This window comes from Urocitellus parryii, chromosome 6 (assembly GCF_045843805.1).
Source record: "Urocitellus parryii isolate mUroPar1 chromosome 6, mUroPar1.hap1, whole genome shotgun sequence".
Classification (NCBI taxonomy): domain Eukaryota; kingdom Metazoa; phylum Chordata; class Mammalia; order Rodentia; family Sciuridae; genus Urocitellus; species Urocitellus parryii.
In genome coordinates, this window is record NC_135536.1 from 171,503,740 (window position 1) to 171,524,159 (window position 20,420).

The window sequence follows — 20,420 nt, forward strand, 5'->3', positions numbered from 1 at the left end:
TCCCTGGCAGCTAAGGGAACAGCAGAGCCCACTGAGCTTATACCAGTGAAGTACTGGCTTGAGGACTACTTGTGTAGGAGATATTATTGATATCTCACTCCAAACATCTTCACGGGGGGTCGTGGGATTTGTCTAGGTCCCAGAACCTGCAAATGTGACCTTATTTGGAAAGAGGGTCTTATTTGGAAAGAGATACAATCATCCCAAATTATCTGAGTGTGTCCTAAATCCAATGGCAGAGATCCTTACAACTATAAGGCAAGGGGTGACCAGACGGAAGAGGACGGGGAGGCGCTGGAAAGCAAAGGCAGAGGCTAGAGTGATGCGACCCCAAGGACTATCAGCAGACACCAGAAGCCAGAAGAGACAAGGAAAGATTGTCCCCTCAAGCTATCAGGGGAACCTGGCCCTGTCAACTCCTTGATTTTAATCTTTTGCCTCCAGAACTATGAGAGGATAGATTTTTCTTTTCAGCCATCAAGTCTGTGGGATTTGTTATGGTGGCTCAAGGAAACTAATACTGCAGGTCAGTGCATTCACCCCAGCTGCACCTCACCTGGAAATGCCTGGGGGATAATTCCCCCACCACAGGGCTGGCCTTCAGCCTATGACTGACTTGCTCTCATAGGGATGCCAAAGGCTGGAATCAACACTCCAGAGCTCCCAGGCAGATCAGCCTGGGCCTAGACTCCAGCTCCATCCACACCCTTGCTCAGCTACTCCCCTGCCCTGTCCCACATCCCTCACCCACCTTCTCCTGAAGGCTCTTCCTCCATAAATCCCTTGCACAAGAGTCTCTGTCTCACGCTCTGCCTCCAGGGAGATTGTTGGTTTATAAATATTAAAACCACTGCTAACATTGTATAATAGGGTGTGAGAATGGATGCTTTTCATCTGGGTTTCCACTGAGGCCTTAGAGTTAGGTACAACCTGGTAGCAGCTGGACCACCTAGGGTACCTGGCAACAGAATGTGAAATGGGCTTGTGATCTTGAGCTCATCATCCATCTTTACAATGAAAAGTAGGAATGGTACTGAATGGAGCTCTCATCTCATCTCAAAGGGGTGTGCACGGGGAGCTTCTGTCTCATTTCGGGTGTGTGGAAGAGCTTCAACAGAACTGCTTGGAGAAGTTGACAAGAGTCTCCTAGAATGTGAACAGCAGCAAAATCAACACTGAACTCGTACCTGTCAAGTTTAACAGCAACAGGCTGGGAGCAGCAAGCTCATCCTGGGCAGCTGAGCAGGGACGGTGCTGGTGAGGGCCACTGAGGAAGCTGACCCTCCTCCAGAGCTTATTTAGGTCAAGCAGCAGGCCTGCTTTTCATCAACTAGATCCAGGCTCTTTGAGGATGGCTGGCTGTGAACTGTCATGAAAAAGCTCTTAAGATGGGGGAGGGCCCTTAATCAGGAATTCTTAATTGTGTGTGTGTGTGTGTGTGTGTATGTGTGTGTGTGTGTGTGTGATGGCCTCCACTGGATCCACTCTCAGAATGCTTCCATACATATGAAATAAAACATAAGATTATAAAGGAAACCGATTATCCTGAAATACAGTTATTACAATATATTTTAAATGGTGATATGGTTATATAATACTTTGCTAATTCATTAAAGATCTAGCAGCCATTATAACAACTATAGTAATTTTGAAGTAGCAATGAGCGTAAAGAATTTTAAAATGTCTTCAATAACTCTACTATGATATGAAAATTAACTATTCTGGTGACAAAATTACACACAGTGCTGATATTCTTCTGGTCTGTTGCCTGTTCCCTCCATCAAAGGAAATGTTAAAGGTTTCCTGAATAGAGGAGATATATATGTGTGTGTGTTTGTGTGTGTGTATATATATATATACACTTTTTCCCACCTAAGTTCACCCTGAATTCTATCTATGGACCCAAAGGGATTCTTAAAGACCTCAGGTTAGGAATTTCTGCTGTGGTCAAAGAATTTGGTATAGAAGTTATCGAGATCATTGGAGCCATAAGAGTCCCCAGGGGGATAGGGATGTAGCTCAGGGGCAGAGCACTTGCTTAGCATATTTGAGGTCCTGGGGTGTGTGGGATGCTTTTGTTCTACTTCAAGCTAGTTGGGGAGCTTCAACAGAAGGGCTTGGGGAAGCTGACAAAAGTCATCTAGAATGTGAAGAGCAGAGAACTCAATATTGAGTGTGTGTGTGTGTGTGTGTGTGTGTGTGTGTAGGTATGTGTGTGTATATATGTACATATATATGGATATGACAAGGGGTTAATATCCAGAATATATAAAGAATTTCTACTCAACAATAAAAACTCCAATAACCTGATTTTAAAAGTGGGTAAAAGACTTCAGTGGGCATTTCTCCAGGGATGATGTCCAGATGGTCAAGAAGTATATGAAAAGGTGCTCAACATCATTAAAGAAATGCAGATCAAAAGTACAATAAGATGTCATCTCATGCACATTAGCATGCACATTACTATTATATGACCCAGAAATCCCACTTCTATTTATATATTGAAAATAATTGAAAGCAAGTTCTCAAAGAGATATTAGTATACCCATGTTCATAGCAACATTATTCATGATAGCCAAGAGACAGAAGCAACTCAAGTGTTCATTGGTAGACGAATGTGGTGTATACATAAAATGAGATGTTTATAAATAAAACATGTGTTATTAACATATAGTATAAAACAAAATATGGCATACACATATATGGGATATTATTTGAACTTAAAAATGAAGGAAATCATATTGAATGCTATAACATGGATGAACCTTGAGGACATTATGCTAAAATAAGCCAGTCAGAAAAAGACAATATACTATATGACTATCTATAGAAGTATCTAAAAGATAGTAGCATGTGGCTACCAGGAGCTTGGGGCAACAGGAAATGGGGAATTGTTGCTTAAAGGGTATAGAAACAGAAAAATGGAACAAACAGCACAGAGTAATATGGTAGAAAATAGTTAAAATACATTGTACATATTAAAGAAATATAATTTTATTTGTTAATTATATTTCAGTAGAGCTGGAGAAAATCAATAATCTCAATAGAGTAAATGGAATAAACTTGCTAGTTAAAAAAATAGACTAGAAGTTGGGCATGGTGGCACATGCCTATAATCTCAGTGACTCAGGAGGCTGAGACAGGAGGATTGCAAGTTTGAGGCCAGCCTCAGCAACTTAGCAAGGTCCTCAGCAACTTAGTGAGACCCTGTCTCAAAATAAAAAATAAAAAGGTCTGGGGATCAATTCTACTTCTGGATATATACTTAGAAAAATAGAAAGCGGGGTATTAAAGAGATATTTGTATACCCATGTTTACAGCAGTACAATTTATAATAGTCAAGAGGTAGAAGCAACCCATGTATTCACTGATGGATGAATAGATATATACAACATCTCACATGCACACCACACACAGAAGGATATTATTTAGCCCTAAAAAGGGAGGAAATTCTGAAGTATACCATAACATGAACAATATATTCTGAGGACAATATGCTAAATGAAACAAGATAGTCAACAAGACCAACAGCATATGAACCCACTTTAATGAGGTACCTAGCGTAGATAATTTTATAAAGACAGAGAGTACAATGGTGATTTGAGAGACAGGGGAACAGGAAATGGGGAACAGTTGTTTATCGGGTATGGAGTTTCAGTTTTGCAAGATGAAGAGCTCTGGAAATTGTCTACAAAAAAAGTGTGAATGTACTGGACTGAATGTACTGTCCACTCCTGAACTGTATAGTTAAAAATGGCTAAGATGTATTTTTCAACCTTATGTGCCTTTGTCTGTAGTAAAAATTTTAAAATAACACAAACCCGCTAGAAGAATATGGGCTAATAGATCTATAATGTGGAAATGCCTGTTGGATCAGAACCCAAAACCCAGATATCTTCACTAAAGGAGGAACAAATTAAAAAAACAAAACAAAAACAAAAAACTGGGGGAGAGGCCTGGAGATAGAACTCAGTGGCAAAACACTCCTAAATTCAATCTCCAGTACCCCCCCCAAAAAAAAAGCCAGATTTAAAAAAATACATCTAGAAACATGATAATGAAAAAGAAATGTCTGAAACATGAGAACACATAATTGGTTGAATGATGAAAATAAACGGATGGAGAAAGATATCTGAGACAAACATAACGAAGAGTAAGGTGACATAACCTATAAATAATATCAGATAAAATAGACTTTGAAACAAGTATTACTAGAAATAAAGTCAATAAATACTGATAAAAGATACAATAAAGGAGGGAAGTTACAGGTTTTTAAAAACTAGTTCGTTCTTAGTCAGACCTTTAATCCCAGCAACTCAGGAGGCTGAAGCAGGAGAATCCTGAGTTCAAAGCCCGCCTCAGCAACTTGGCAAGACCCTGTGCAACTTAGCAAGACCCTGTCTCAAAGTAAAACATGAAAAAAAAAAAGTGTCTGGGATGTGTTTCAGTGGCAAAGTGCCCCTGGGTTAAACAGTACCCAAAACAACAACGAAAACAACTAGTTCATTCTTAATAAGATACTCAAAAATTGATGGAACCATAGGGACAAGCCCAAAACTCATGTGGGAGATTATTCCTGATCTCTCAATGTTTAATGGGTCAAGAAGATAATGATGAATAATGACATATTTGAACAACACAATTAACAATCTTAGAAATAGTAATAGAAGATAACTAGAAAAATACCACATTTGGAAATTAAGAAACATACTTCAGCTTCTAGCCAAGATGGGGTAATGGAGACTATTTTTATCTGCATCCTGAAAATAAAGCAAACCAGACAAAAATGCACAAAACAAAATTTTCAAGACAATAAATACAAGAAAACAAAAAGCCATGATCTCTGAGGGGTGGAAATGAACAAGATGAACTTCAAAAATGTCCTAGCATGCTGCTTTGAGAGTTTCCAGACTATGGCACAGCATGAGATACTGAGGGGCATCCCTGTAGAGGTACCAGAGTTGAGGAGCTGGGGCTGAGAGTCCAGAGAACAAGGTAATTACACTTCATAAGACAGAGTATTGGACAGGAGGAAACTTCACATAAAGAGAATCAGAGATTTGTGGGTACCCTTTGAGTGATTTGTAGCATATCAATCACCTAAGGCCAGGGAAAAAACTAAATAAAGGAAGTCCTGATACTTACAAAGGGATAGGAATAGTGCTTGTTTCTACCCCCCTAGACTGAAAAAAAAAAAAATAGTCATCCAAGGGGCCCTGGACAGAATACTCAAGAAGCTCTTACTTTAGCAGTGAGGAATAATTAGCCCTAGACTGAGCATCCTATCTAACAAATTGTAAAAGCAAGGCTTGAAAAGATAAAGCTGTTTTCAGGTTATCTAACTATATCCCAGAACAAAGCTCAAGATGAACATGAATACAAAAGTATCTACCATCCAATAAGCAAAATTCCCAATATGTGACATCCTATTACAGACCAAAACAATAACAAATCCAAAAATATAAAATAACAACAACTAGACCCATAATGAAGAGAATAATCAATTGATACTGACTCAAAATAAACATGGATGTTAAAATTAGCAGGCAGGGACATTACAGGAGTTATTACAACAGTATTTTATGTGTTCAGAAATTTAAGTAGAGACATGGAAGATATATAAAAGATACAAATCCAACTAGTAGAGATGAAAATTTCAATGTATGAGATTTTAAAGAAGACATGTGAAGGGATGAACTGTAGGCAAGACACTGCAGAAGAAGACTAGTGAACTCAAAGCATAACAGTAGAGACTTTCCAAAATGAACATAGGGAAAAAAATAATTAAAAATTTAAAAAAAGAAAAAAATCAGGGTAATCAAGGCACAAAAAAATAAGAAGAAAACTCTATCAAAGTATATCATAATCAATGAATGATAAAGAGAAAAGTTTAAAAGTAAACAGAAAAAAGACATGTTGTGTACAGAGGAACAAACATAAGGATGATATCAATTTCTCATTAGAAATGAAAGAGAGGGGACTGGGGACATGGCTCAGTGGCAGAGCACACGCTTTGCATCTGCAAGGACCTGAGTTTGATCCTCAGCACAAAAATAAATAAATAAATAAATTGACTAATTAATTAATTAAGAAATTAATTAACAATTACTAAGAAAGGAAGGAAGAACAAAGAAATGCAAGAGAAAAGAAAATGGAGCAACATTTAAAAAAAACAGAACAACTATCAACCTAGAATTCTATACCCAGCAAAAATGTTTTCTAAAAACAATGCAAGAAATACTAAAGGAGGGGCTGGGGTTGTGGCTCAAGTGGTAGCACGCTCCCCTGGCATGGGTGCGGCCCGGGTTCGATCCTCAGCACCACATACAAACAAAGATGTTGTGTCTGCCGAAAACTAAAATGTAAATAAAATATTAAAAAAATAAATAAGTAAAAGAGTAAAAAAAAAAAAAGAAATACTAAAGGATGCCCTTCAGGCATAAGAAAAGTGATAGCAGATGAAATGTGGTGCAGCAAAATAAAATGAAAAAAAAAAAAACCACAGGAAATGTCAACTAAATGGCTAAATATATAAGATATTTTTCATATGATTTAAATTTTCTTAAAATAATTGGTTTAAAGGCTGGGGTTGTGGTTCAGTGGTAGAGCACTTGCCTCACATGTATGAAGCACTGGGTTGGATTCTCAGCACCACCATATAAATGAATGAATAAAATAAAGGTCCATCAACAATTAAATGTTTTTTTAAAAAAACTGGCTTAACAATAATAATGGATAGTAGATTTTATGACAAAAAATAAAATTCATGACAGCAATAGCATTTTATATAAGAAGTGGTATATTGTAATAAGTTAAAGAGATATGCTATAAATTCTAAATAAACAGCTAGAATAATAAAATGCAGTTTTGTTAACAAGCTAACATAGAAAATAAAATGGAACAGTTTTTAAAATGCTAAATAATCTTTTAAAAAGCAACAGAAATTATAGAAAGGAAAACATGGGAACAAAGAAGAGATAGAACAAATGGGAAGCAAATCTCAGGCTGAGCCTAACTATATCAATAATTGCATTAAAAGCAAATGGGTTATATATCCTAATTAAGAGCAAATATCATATCGGATTTTTAGAAGACCCAATTATATGCTCTCTATAATATATGTACTTTAAATATAAAGGCATAAATAGGTTTTAGAGTAAGAGTTTAGAAAAAGATTCATAAGGCTAACACTAGCCGAAAGAAAGCTGATGTAACTATATAGTATCAAAGTAGATTTCCTAAATGCTATGATAAAAGTCAATTAAATAAGATGATATGATAAGCCCAAACACCTATGCACCTAATAACAAAATCTCAAATTACATGAGGCAAAACTCAAAAAGAAATATATAAAAACACAATAATGGGCATGGATTTTAATACCCTTCTATCAATAATAGAATAAATAGGCTGAAAATTAGCCAGGATATTCTAGATTTTAGTAACTATCAACTGCCATGATCTTGTTCAATATTTATAGAACCCTTCACTGATAAGAACAGAATATACATTCTCCACGAGTGCACACACAATCTTTTTTCAAGGTATGCCATTTTCTGGGCCACAATGTAAGTCTCAACAGATCTGAAAGGATTCAAGTCATACAAAGTGTATGCTCTCTGACAACAATAGAATTAGAGATCAATAATGGAAAGATTGTAGGAAGAATCTCTATATTTTTGAAAACTAGGCAATGAATGAGTAAAAAAAAATCTCGAAAGGGAAATTAGAAAGTATTTCAAATGAACGAAAATGAAAATATAACATATCAGAATTTGTGTCACATCCCTTAAGCAGTGTTTATTGCAAAATGTATACCCCTGAAAGTCTAAGTTAGATCAAATGGAAGATTTGAAATCAATGACTTAGCTTCTACCTTAAGAAACCAGAAAAGGGAGGAAATTGAATAAAAGTAAGCAGAAGAAAAGAAATACATATCAAAATAGAAATCAATTAAATGAAAACAGAAAAACAATGGAGAAAAATCAATGAAAACTCAAAACTGGTTCTTGTGGAAGATCAATAAAATGTATAAATCTGTAGCCAAAGTGATTAGGAAAAGAAGACACAACTTGCCAATATCAGAAATGAGAGTGGTTACATAAACACAGGTTCTAGAGATATTAAATATAAGGAACAATTTTATGCCAAAAGACTCAATAATTTGTGCTGGGCATTATGGCACATGCTTGTAATCCCCATAACTTGGGAATCTGAGGCAAGAGGATCACAAGTTTGAGGCCAGCCTCAGCAACTTATTGGGACTCTGTTTCAAAAAATAAAAAATAAAAAGGACTGGGATGTAGCTCAGTGAAAAAGCAAACCTGGGTTCAATCCCCAGTGTAAAACAAAACAAAAACTCAACAATTCACAAGAACTGGATAAATTCCTTAAATGACACAAATGCCAGAGTTCATTCATGAAGAAACAGATAACTGCTTGTATCTATTAGAAACTTTGAGATTACAGTTAATACCCTTCCCACAAAGAAAACTTCAGGCCCAGATTGTTTCACTGGTAAATTCTACCAAAAAAGGATATGAATTCTATAAAACTCTTGCAAAGAATTGAAGGAAAGGAAATGTTTCCCAACTAATTCAAATTATGCCAACATTATCCTGATATCGAACTAAAGAAATAATAAGAAAACTGCAAATATTCATCAAGAACAGGGATGCAAAAGTTCTAAACAACATTTTATTAAATTGAATCCAACCATATTAAAAAGACCATTACCAAGCAGAGTTTACGTGGGTAATGTTGGATCAGTTTCACATTAGAAAACTATGAGCATCTCAATAGACGCAGAAAAAGCATTTGACAAAATCTAACATCAGTGGTTAAAAATAGTAGGTGTGTGTGTATTTATTTTAACAATGATGTTGTGTTGTTTTCTTCTGTATGTGTTTTTGTCATTTAGGGAAAATTATTTTAAAAGCTGCTTATTACTTCTGTATAATTTACATGGCATGGTCTACTCAGTGGGTGGCTATTACCAAACTGGTAGACAAAATATTGCAGAACTTTGAGACAGATAGTTGACAGTGTTTAGAACTCCCTACTATGGAAAATGTCTGGTAAACACTGGTTAGGAATTGAGGATCCTGGGGAAGTCTTTCTCAAGGGGATTTTATAAAATACCTAAGAGACCTTGTGCCAGTTTTACAATCATGGGAGAAGGGCAAGATTCTTAGTAACTAAAAATAATGGGGAAGTGCCCCAACCTGATCAAGGACATCTATGAAAAACCCATAGCTTATCTAATGGTGAAAGTCCAAATGCTCTGCCCCCAAGATCAGAATAAGATAGATATCCATGTTTCCTACTACTATTCAACATTATCCTGGAAAGTCTACTGGTACAACTGGGCAAGAAAAATTAATAAAAGGCATCTAGATTAGAAAGTAATAAATACAAATGTCTTTATTTGCAGATGACATAATTGTCTCTGTAGCAAACCTGATGGAATCTTTAAGAGGCTACTAGAACTCATAAGTGAGTTTGGCAAGGCTGAAGGTTGCAAGATCCATTTTGCAGGCTACAAAAAGCATTTGTATTTGGAAACAAACAATTGGAAATTGAAATTTAAAATAACATTTACAATAGCATGAAAATAATAAAATAGTGATAAATCTAAATGAAGGATGTGAAAGACTCATACACCAAAAAATGGTAAAATTCTGTTGAAGGAGATGAAGGAAGATTTAAATAAATGAAGAGAAACACCTTTTCACAGGTTAGAACACTAGATATCATTAAGATATTATTTTCCCAAATTGCTCTAGAAATTCAATGTAATCCTGATCAAAATCCCACTATTTTGTTATTGTTGGTGCTGAAAAATGTGAAGCGGATGCTCAAATTCATATGGTTATAAAAAGAATGTGGAATAGTCAAATAGTTCTGAAAATAGAGAACAAAGTTGGAGGACTTATATTACCTAATTTCAAGAATTACTATAAATCAGCAGTAATCAAGACAATGTAGTAGTGGCATAAAAGCCAGACCAATGGATCAATGGAACAGAAGAAAGAATCTAGAAATACATCCATACGTATATAACACGTTATTAACAAAGGTAAAGGCGGTATAATAGAGAAAGGACAGCTTTAAGAAATATTTCTGAACATGGTATTGGCATGGAAACAAACATGAAGACCAATGGGATAAAATAGAAAACACAAGAGATAAACCCACATAGACCGTTAAAAAGACCGTTACCAAACAGAGTAGTCATTTGATACGCAACAAAGGTACTAAGAACATGTTGGAGAAACAATAATCTTTAATAAATGGTGCTGAGAAAACTGGTTATCCACATGTAGAAGAATGAAACTAGATCCCTATCTCTCACCCTGCACAAAAATGAACTCAAAGTGGATCAAAGACCTGGGAATTAGACCAGAAACTCTGCAACTTCTAGAAGAAAACATAGAGTCAACACTCCAATATGTTGGTGTAGGCACTGACCTCCTTAACAAGATCCTGAAACTCAATAAATAAAACCAAAATCAATAAGTGGGATGGCATCAAATTATAAAGTTTCTGTACAGCAAAGGAAACCAGAGCATGAAGAGAGCCTATAGAATGGGAGAAAGTCTTTGCCAGCTACTCCTCTGACAGGGGATTAATAACCAGAATATATAAAGAACTCAAAAAAAAACTTAGCACCAAAAATAATAAATAAATAAATAACCCAATCAACAAATGAACAAAAGAACTCACTAGACATTTCTCAAAAGAAGAAATACAAATGGCCAAAAACTATGTGAAACATATTTAAAATTCAAATTCCTAGCAATCAAAGAAATGCATATCAGAACTACATTGAAATTTCATCTCACTCCAGTTAGAATGGCAATTATCAAGAATAGAAATAACAATAAATGCTGGTGAGAATGTAAGGGAAAAGGTACACTCACATGTTGATGGTGGGACTGCAAATTAGTACAACAACTTTGGAAAGGCACACGGAGATTTCTCAAAAGACTAGGAATGGAATCACCATGACCCAGGTATTTATTAACTCCTTGGTATTTATTCCAAAGAACTAAAATCAGCATATTAAGTGTTACAGACACATCAGTATTTTTAGCAGTGCAATTCATAATAGCCAAGATATGAAACCAACCTCCATTTCCATCAATAGATGAATGGAAAAATAAAATGTGATATATATATAATGGAGTTTTACTCAGTCATAAAGAGGAATGAATTTATGGTATTTACTGGTAAATGGATGGAACCGGAGAACGTGCAAAATAAGCCAGAGTCAGAAAGTCAACAAATATTTTCTCTCATATGCAGAATGTAGAGTAAAATAGTGGCAAATAGAAGGAAGACCAGTAGAACAGAGGAAGAGATAAAGGGGAGGAAGGAGAGAAAGAGGAAGTAGTAGGGACTGGAATGGAGCAAATTAATTCCATGCATGTATAATTATGTCAAAACAAACCCCACTATTACATATAACTGTAATGACTAATAAAAACATTTAAAAGATTTCTTAGCTATGACACCAAAGACACAATCCACAAAAGGAAAAAAAAACACCTTATAAATTGAACTTCAAATTAAAAAAAAATACAAACAGCAAAATTATACTCTTCAAAAGGCATTGTTAAGAGATTGGAAAGACTAATAACTGACTGGGAGAAAACTTTTGGAAACATATATTTGATAAAAAAAACTTATACCTACAATACATAAAGAACACCCATAATTTAATACAGAAGGAGAAGGAGAAGGAGAAGGAAGGAGAGGGAGAGAGAGAGAGAGAGAGAGAGAGAGAGAGAGAGAGAGAGAGAGGAAAGAAGAAAAAATGAACCCAGTTTTGGAAAGTGGGTGATGGTGAAGATTTGAACAGTCATTTCCCCAAATAAAATAGATGGATAAAAAATAAGCACATGTAAAATATGTGGAGGGCAAATAAGCACATAAAAAAAATGTTCAACATCATTAGTCCTTAGGGACACAAAAATGAAAAGCACAAGGAGAGTCAGCCACAGTAGTGCACACCTGTAATCCCAGCAACTCCTGAGTCTGAGCCTGGAAGATTGCTAGTTCAAGACCAGCCTCAACAACTTAATGAAACACTGTCTCAAAATAAAAAATAAAAATGGATGGGGAATGTGGTTCAGTAAGTGTCCCTAGGTCCCATCCCAAATACAAAATAAAATAAGTAAGTGCATAGTGAGATACTACTATGCACCTATTAGAATGGCTAAAATTAAAAAGCAATCATTCCAAATGTTGAATAAGGACAAACTGCAGAGCTCCTACACTGCTGGTAGGATGTAAAATAGTACAATCATTATAGAAAACAGGTTGTTTCTTATAAGTTAAACATGTACTTACCCTAAGATTGAACCCTTCTGCTCACAGGTATTTTATCCAAGAGAAAAGAAAGTATTTGTCCACACAAAGACTTGTACATGAATGCTTATAAAGTCTGATTTGTTACAGCCCCAAATTGGAAATAACTCGAATGAATAAAGCTGTGTGCAGTGGTGGACACCTGGCCTGTAATCCTGGGTACATAGAGGCTGAGACAGGAGGATTGCAAATTAGAAACCAGCCCAGACATCACAGCAAGACCCTGTCTCAAAATTTTAGAAATTTTTAAAAAGGATTCTGCAAGTATAACAGTGGTAGAGCACCCCTGGACTCAATCCCCAATACTTGAGGGAAGAGAGAGAGAGAGAGAGAGAGAGAGAGAGAGAGAGAGAGAGAGAGAGAGAAAGAAGAAGAAGGAGGAGGAGGAGGAGGAGGGAGGAGGAGGAGGAGGAGGAGAGAGGAGGAGGAGGGGAAGAAAGGGGAGGAGAGGGGATGAGTGGACAAACATAATTTGCCATATTCATACAATGGAATACTACTCAACAACATGAAGAAATTAATTATTGCTGCATGAAATAACAGACAAAACTCAAAAAGAAACAGTGATTAGTAAAAGAAGCTAGACGGAAAAGGAGTACATGCCAGGTAGCACGGTGCATACCTGTAATTCCAGCTACTCTGAAGCTGAAGCAGGAGAATCACAAATTCAAGGTCAGCCTCAGCAACTTAGCAAGACCCTGTCTCAAAGTAAAATAAGAAGGGAGTTGGGCATGTTGGCACCAGCAGTTTAGGAGGCTGAGGCAGGAGGACTGTGAATTCAAAGCCAGCCTCAACAACTTAATGAGGCCTGAGCAACTTAGTCAGATCCTTTCTCAAAATGAAATATAAAAAGGGCTGAGGAATGTAGCTCAGTGCTTAAGTGTCCTTGAGTTCAATCTCTAGTATAATAATAATAACAACAACAATTACTACTACTACATCTCCCATTTATTTATTTTAGACTGGCAAACCATTAATTATCAAAATCACACAAGGTCATTATAAGAAAAGAAAATTTCAAAAAATCACTGATGGAAATAAAAGCAAAAATGTTAAACACATTATTGACAAAGCAAATATTGCAGTAAAGACAGGAAATCATCCTCAAGTTATCTTTATACTATGAGAAATTCAGTATTAGAAAATCTATTAATGTAGTTCATTAATAAATTAAAGAAGAAAAACTATATGATCAACTCAATACATGTAGAGAAAAGCAGCATGTGAAATTCAACATCATGATTTTAAAAAAATCCGTCTTTGAGGAAACATAGCCACAAAATAGTTACAGTTAACAACATAGTTAGTGGTGAAACTAAGTATAAGACAAGGATGTCCATTACTACTGTTTACATTCAAGGCTATACTTGGAATCCTAAAATGTGCAATAAAGCAAGAAAAAGAAATAAAATACAAAAGGACTGGATAGTTAAAATAAGTGTTGTTTGCATAAGATGACTATATATGTAGAAAAATTTTAAAAAAGCAAATATAGGGCTGGGGATGTGGCTCAAGAGGTAGCGCGCTCGCCTGGCATGCATGCAGCCCGGGTTCAATCCTCAGCACCACATACCAACAAAGATGTTGTGTCCGCCGAGAACTAAAACATAATAAATATTAAAAATTCTCTCTCTCTCACTCTCTCTCTCCTCTCTCACTCTCTCTTTAAAAAAAAAGCAAATATAAAGACAAAGATCACATGCAAAAAAGTTGCATTTCTCTACACTATCAGTATAACAACAAGATATCATTTACCATGGCAATAAAATGTAAATGGTTCAGAGACATAAATTACCCATACATCTGAATGATTCACCCTTTCATGCCTTAAAGTTCCTCCTCAATCTCCACCTTCCCAATTTGGCCTACTGTGACCACTACATTTAAAATTGCAGCAGCCCCTCCTGATTACTTTCATTTCTCTATTTTTTCCATTTATTACTTTCTATTTATTCTCATTATAATTCTAACTAATTCTTCTAATTATTGTTATTGTTCAACTCCCCTGTGTCTTTTCCCTCCATGAGAACAGGTAATTTTTTTCTTGGTTTACTCTTTTATACCTAAGGCCTAGAACCTGATATGTATACTAGGTACCCAGTGCCTGGCATGTGGTAACTGATCAACAGGTATTTTTGAATAAATGAATGAATAAAAACCATAAGTATACATGACCTTTATTGGAAAAATGATACAACTTTATTGAAAGGCATGAAAAAAGAGCTACATAAATGGAGAGTTGAATCATATTCATGGACAGAAAGACTCAGTGGCACAAAGATGTAAACTGACATGTACGTTCATTGTAATAATGCTTGAAACATTAAGAGGTGTGTGTGTGTGTGTGTGTGTGTGTGCATCTTAATCAGTGGATTATAAAATTTATATGAAAATGCAAAAGACTAAAATATTCAATATTCTTTTGAAGAATGTTTAGGAAAATAAGACTTGTTTTATACCCTTTTACTATGTCAGTTTATAAAATTATAGTCCTTAAGATTATATAATATTAGCACAGGGATTATCATATTGACCAAAGGGATAAAATAGAGAGTCTAGAAACAGACCTGGCAAGTAGAAGGAAACTTGATTTAGGACTCAGCAAACACTATCACTCAGTGAGAAAGGAGAAGCTACTTCATAAATGGTACTGGAATAATCAATGATTTGTAAGTAGAAAATAATTACATCAATTCCTAAATCACACCATACCTTCAAATTAGTTCCACATAGATTTACAAATGTAACGTGAAAGGGAAAACTGTGAAAACTTTGGAAGAAAATATATATTTAAAAAAAAATCCTCATGATTCCAGCAGAGGAAAACATTTGCTAAATAAAGCACAGAGTAAAAACCATGAGGAAAATAGTGACAAATCCAACTATCTTAAGATAATTACAATATACTACCCTGAGAGAGGATCTATAAAGGATCACTAAAACCCAAACAATTAAAAAAAATGGGGGACTGGGGTTGTAACTTAGTGATAGAGCACTTGCCTAGCTTGTGTGAGGCACTGGGTTCCATTCTCAGAACTGCATAAAAATAAATAAAGATATTGTGTCTATCTACAACTAAAAATATATATATTTACCAAAAAAAATGGGTAAAAGACTTTAGCATACACTTAACAGAAGCAATCAGCTTCATTAGTAACTAGGAAAATGCAAATTAAGGCCATCAGAAACTCCCTCCACACCCCCAAATTGGTAAACAATAAGAAGTTTGACATTATAAAGTGTTGGTGAGAGCGTGGAGCAACAGGAATGCAACACTGAGGTGGGGAGGGTTACTTAGTACACCCACCTTGGGAAACAGTTTGGCCTTAACTTAAGCTTTTACTCTTTTTACTTGTAAAGCTGATCAGGTGCATATTCCATGACCTGGCAGTTCTAGACCAGGTTTATATCCTAAACAACCTCTTGTATCTTTTCAAATTAGGAGCTACAAACAAGAAAATTCCTAGCAGGTTTGCTTATAATAGCAAAAACTAAATATGACAAAGTATAGCTTCAATATACAACATAGATAAATTTTAGAAATGTAATGGTGAATTTAAAAAGAGCATTGCAAAAGAACACTATAGCATGGTATCATTTTATAAAGTTAAACACAAGCACAACTACACAACATGTTATTGGGGGATTATATAATCTGTGATAAATTATTTTTAAAAGGCAAAGTCATGCACAACACAAAACTCAGATTATCTTTGGGAGAGGGATAAGCAGTGATCTAACATTGGGAAGAACTGGCTTTAGTGGTTTTTTAATGTTCTAATTGTGAGCTTGTCTGTAGGTTCACAAGTGTATGTTAATTATGATGTTTCATGATTTCTATTTTGTTATATTTTTCTTTTACACGTACCACATAGGACATAGAAACTTAATTTTTTCCCCAAATGGATCAAATATTTAAATTTAAGCAGCAAAATGACCAAAGTACTGTAAGAAACTATATGATAATTTAAAAAAAAATAACTGTGGGAGCTGGGGGTGTAGTTCGTGGGTATACTGCTTGCCTAGCATATATAAGACTCTGAGTTGGATCCCTAGTAGCTTAAGAATAAAACAAAATAAAATAATTTTGGAATGATGAAGCTTTTCTAAAAATAACGACGACAACAATAACAAACACAAATCTAAAAAGATTGAGAGATTGGGCAAATTTAACCATAAGCAAAGTTAAAATACAACTACCAACTAGGAAAAAAATGTGTGTAATTCATGAAAAAGGACTAATTTCTTTCATATATACACTCCTACAAATCACCAAAAAAAAAAATGAATCTTTTATAGAAATATAAGCATAGAGTATGAGCAGACAGTTCCCAGAGAAGGACACACAAATAGCTTTCAAGAGAGTGTGCTCAACCTCATTCAGAGGTAGAGGACTGGAAGTCCCTGGGGAAACATTCTTCAGTTACATGATGAAAGAAGAGTAGGGGTGGGGGAGGGGATTATGGCCACCACCACTTGTTGAAGTCATTATCAACCCTAAGATCACTTGTCTTCACTCCTTGAAGCTTTTCCTCTTGGACCACTGTATCATTCTCAATCACTGGTCCTGAGATAATTCTTGGTGATTTCAGTATCGACATAGATAATTCTAACACCATTTCCTCTCCACGGATCTTGTCTCTACCTTCCCTTGGCCACATATTCCCAATAAATATGAACTCTGAATAATCCCACCTATAGGAAACTCACTCTCCAACTACCTTCCAGCATCCAGCTCAACCCCTGCCTAGTCCCTCAAGCCCAACAAATTTTCAGCCCCCCTCAGAATCTATGTTTACTTTCCAATTTCCCTCTCCTTAACTAGCTTCAATCCCTTGTTTCATTTATGCTAATTCCCCCTGGCAGATTCTTTTCACTCTCTTGCCCTCTGAGGTTTCAAATCCCTAAATCTGGCAAATCCCTAAGTCTAGTTTTATGTAACCACCCACCTGTTCTGCACCTGCACCTGCACCTGTGTACCCCAACGTGGCCAGAGAGATTTCTCACTAAACTATGACCACAAACCTCAGGCAGGTCCTTAGTGCTGCTGGACAGTCACATGACATTTCCCCGGTTTATTCATCCTCCTGGACAACTAAGTCATGCCCTCTAGTGTCTCCCTCTCCATCTTCATCCTCAGTTTCCTATTTCATGAGAAAATAGAACAATCAGGAGCTGGGAGCTGTAGCGCACCCTGTAATCCCAGTGGCTCAGGAGGCTAAGACAGGAGGATCCCGAGTTCAAAGCCAGCCTCAGCAACAGCGAGGCACTAAGCAACTCAGTGAGACCCTGTCTTTAAATAAAATACAAAATAGGGCTGGGGATGTGGCTCAGTGGTGAGCGCCCCTGAGTTCAATACCTGGTACCCACCCACCTACCCCCCCACGCAAAAAAAAAGAAAAGAATTTTTTTCTCACCCTTGCATTGTGCTCCAGCCACAACCCTCTAAAGAGTTTTACTCTAAACGGATCCTGTGTTTGTTGTTTGTAATCTCTCTTCTCCCATTCATAGACACAGTTCTATCAAACTCTTGCTCCACTCCCCACTCCACTGAACTGCTTCTGTTGACAGGCCTAGTACTCTCCAGGTTGCTAAACCTAATGGTCAATTCTTAGTCGTTTTATCTTATCCACGAGCAGCATTTGATGTAGTTGCCTACCGCCTCCTTTTTGGAATATTTTCTTATCGAGGCTCCAAGACATGACACTGCCCTGATTTTCCTGTTATCTCACTGGCAACTTCTTCGCATTCTCCTCTGCTAATTCTGCATCTTCATAACTTCTAACTGGACACCCCAGCACTCGGTTCTTAGACCTCTCCTATTTTCTACCAACACTCATTCTCTTGCTTTTTATCCGCAATCTGAATCTTTTCCTTGGAATTCAGACTCGGGTTTTCAGCTTCTTTCCCAACACCCCCACCTGAATGTTTAGTAAGCATCTGAAACATTACATGGTTAAAACCAAACTGCCAGTTTTTCTGCCTGCAAACTTGCTCTGTTCAATATTGTCTCTGTAAACTCCAACCTTCTGAATTGATCAGATCTGAAATTTTTGACTTTGATACCACTCTTCTTCATCTCCCTCCTTCCATAACAAAATCCAAATACTTTTTTTTTTTTCTTTTTGCAATACTGGAGATTGAACTCAGGTCCTCACGGATGCCAGGCAAGCACTATACCACTGAGTTACAACCCAGCCCCCCACCCCCGACCCCCTCCCCTGCTTTTTAAAATTCTGAGACAAGGTCTAAGTTGCCCAGGCTGGCCTTGAACTTGCTTCCTGCTTCAGCCTCCTGAGCAGCTAGCTGGGATTATAAGAGTGCACCATCATGCTCAGCTCCAAATACTTCTTTCACCCTCCTCTATAACATCCTAGTCTCAGCCTCTGTTCTTTCTCACTTGTGTTATTGTAGTGGCTTCTTGGGCTTCCTAAATCATCTCCCTGACTCCTACAGGTCATCATCAGCAGAGCAGGTAGAGTGGTCTTGCTAAAATGTATATCATTCTTCTCAAAACCCCCTTATGGCTTCCATGTCCTCCAGAATAAAAGCCAAAGTTCTATCAGTGTCCTACAAGCACAGCCCGCATGCAGCCTACAAGTCCTGCAGGGTCCAGCCTTTCCTCCTGCCACACCCATTACTTCGGACACCTCCTCCGGGCCTGGGCCTCTTTGCTGTTCCTTAAACATACCCTCCTGCTGAAAACGTTCTTTCCCTAGATCCACACATGCTTTCTCTTTTATTTCCTCAGGACTTGGCTACAATGTCATCTTTTCAGGCAGCATTAGATACTCTAAAATTGTAATGTTCCTTTCCTAGGCACATTTTGATTTTTCTTTCATTTTTCTCCTTGTGTTATGACTATCTAACATGCTATATGTTTTATTCATTTAGTTAGCTTATGTCTATCCTCCCTTATCAGATTAGAAACCCATGACCCCTAAGCTTTCTTAGGGGGTCAAGCCACAGTACATACAAGAGACCCTAGCACAGAGGAGATGCTCAAAAATTACTGAACAAATAAACAAAATACTTAATTGGCCAGAGAGTGTGGAACAAGCATTCTCAGAATATGGGTATGAATCCAAGTATTTTAACCTATACAGAGGACAAATTGGCAATAACTATCAAAATTACAAGCAACTCAATGAGACCCTGTCTCTAAATAAAATACAAAAAAGAGCTAGGGATTTGGCTCAGTGGTTAAGTGTCCCTGGGTTCATCCCCAGTACAAAAAAAGAAAAACAAAAAAAGAAAGAAAGAAAAGAAAAATTATAAATGCACCTATCTTTTGACCCAGCAATTCTCTCTTTTTTAAAAATATCCTTTTATAAATTTACATATGTGTGAAATGACACAAGGACAACATAATTCAGTAGTGAATTTTTTATCACTAAAACAGCTCAAATGTTCAGCAAGAGCTGGCCATTTAAAGAAATTATGGTGTATACGTCAATGGAATCTTTTGTAGCAGGAAAAAAAAAAAAAAGGAATAAGGAGACTTCTTGTGTCCTGATACAAATTCCTTGATTTTTTTTTTCAGAGAAAAAGAAGGTCCTGCAAAATGTGTTTAGTATGTCATCATTTTTGTAACAAAAGTAAAGGTATAAAAAGGTTAGAGAGGATAGAGTGCATATCTGTATTTTCTTGAGGGTTCACAGCATATTTCAGGAAGGATACATAAGAAACTGGTAACAATGGATGCTTGTTTAGAAGGGAATGGATGGGTAAGTGGGAGAGTGGAAGACATTTCCTGTAAACCCTTTTAAACATCTTGAATTTTTGCATCTTGTGAATGTTTTATCTATTAAAAGGAGAATAAGGTATGGCTTATGTTCCCATATGGGATGATATTTAAGATATATTGTTAAAAAAAAGGTGCAAATGGGTGTGAACAGTATGTTATACAAGCAGAGGGCAGACTTAACTTTTCATTATGCTTTGTACCTTTTGGATTTTGTACCTTATCTATGCATTTCCTACTCAAAAAGAAATAAAATAACTTAGAGATGAAAATCGTGGAGAGAGAATGCATTTTCACATACGTC

General features: G+C 36.4%; 1 protein-coding gene across 1 annotated transcript in view; it reads right to left on the reverse strand.

Annotated features, from left to right (window-relative positions):
- The window catches only part of Ebf4 (EBF family member 4), a 62,351-nt gene that overhangs the window by 26,353 nt on the left and 15,578 nt on the right, over positions 1-20,420 (reverse strand). The gene's annotated exons all lie outside the window — the stretch shown is intronic.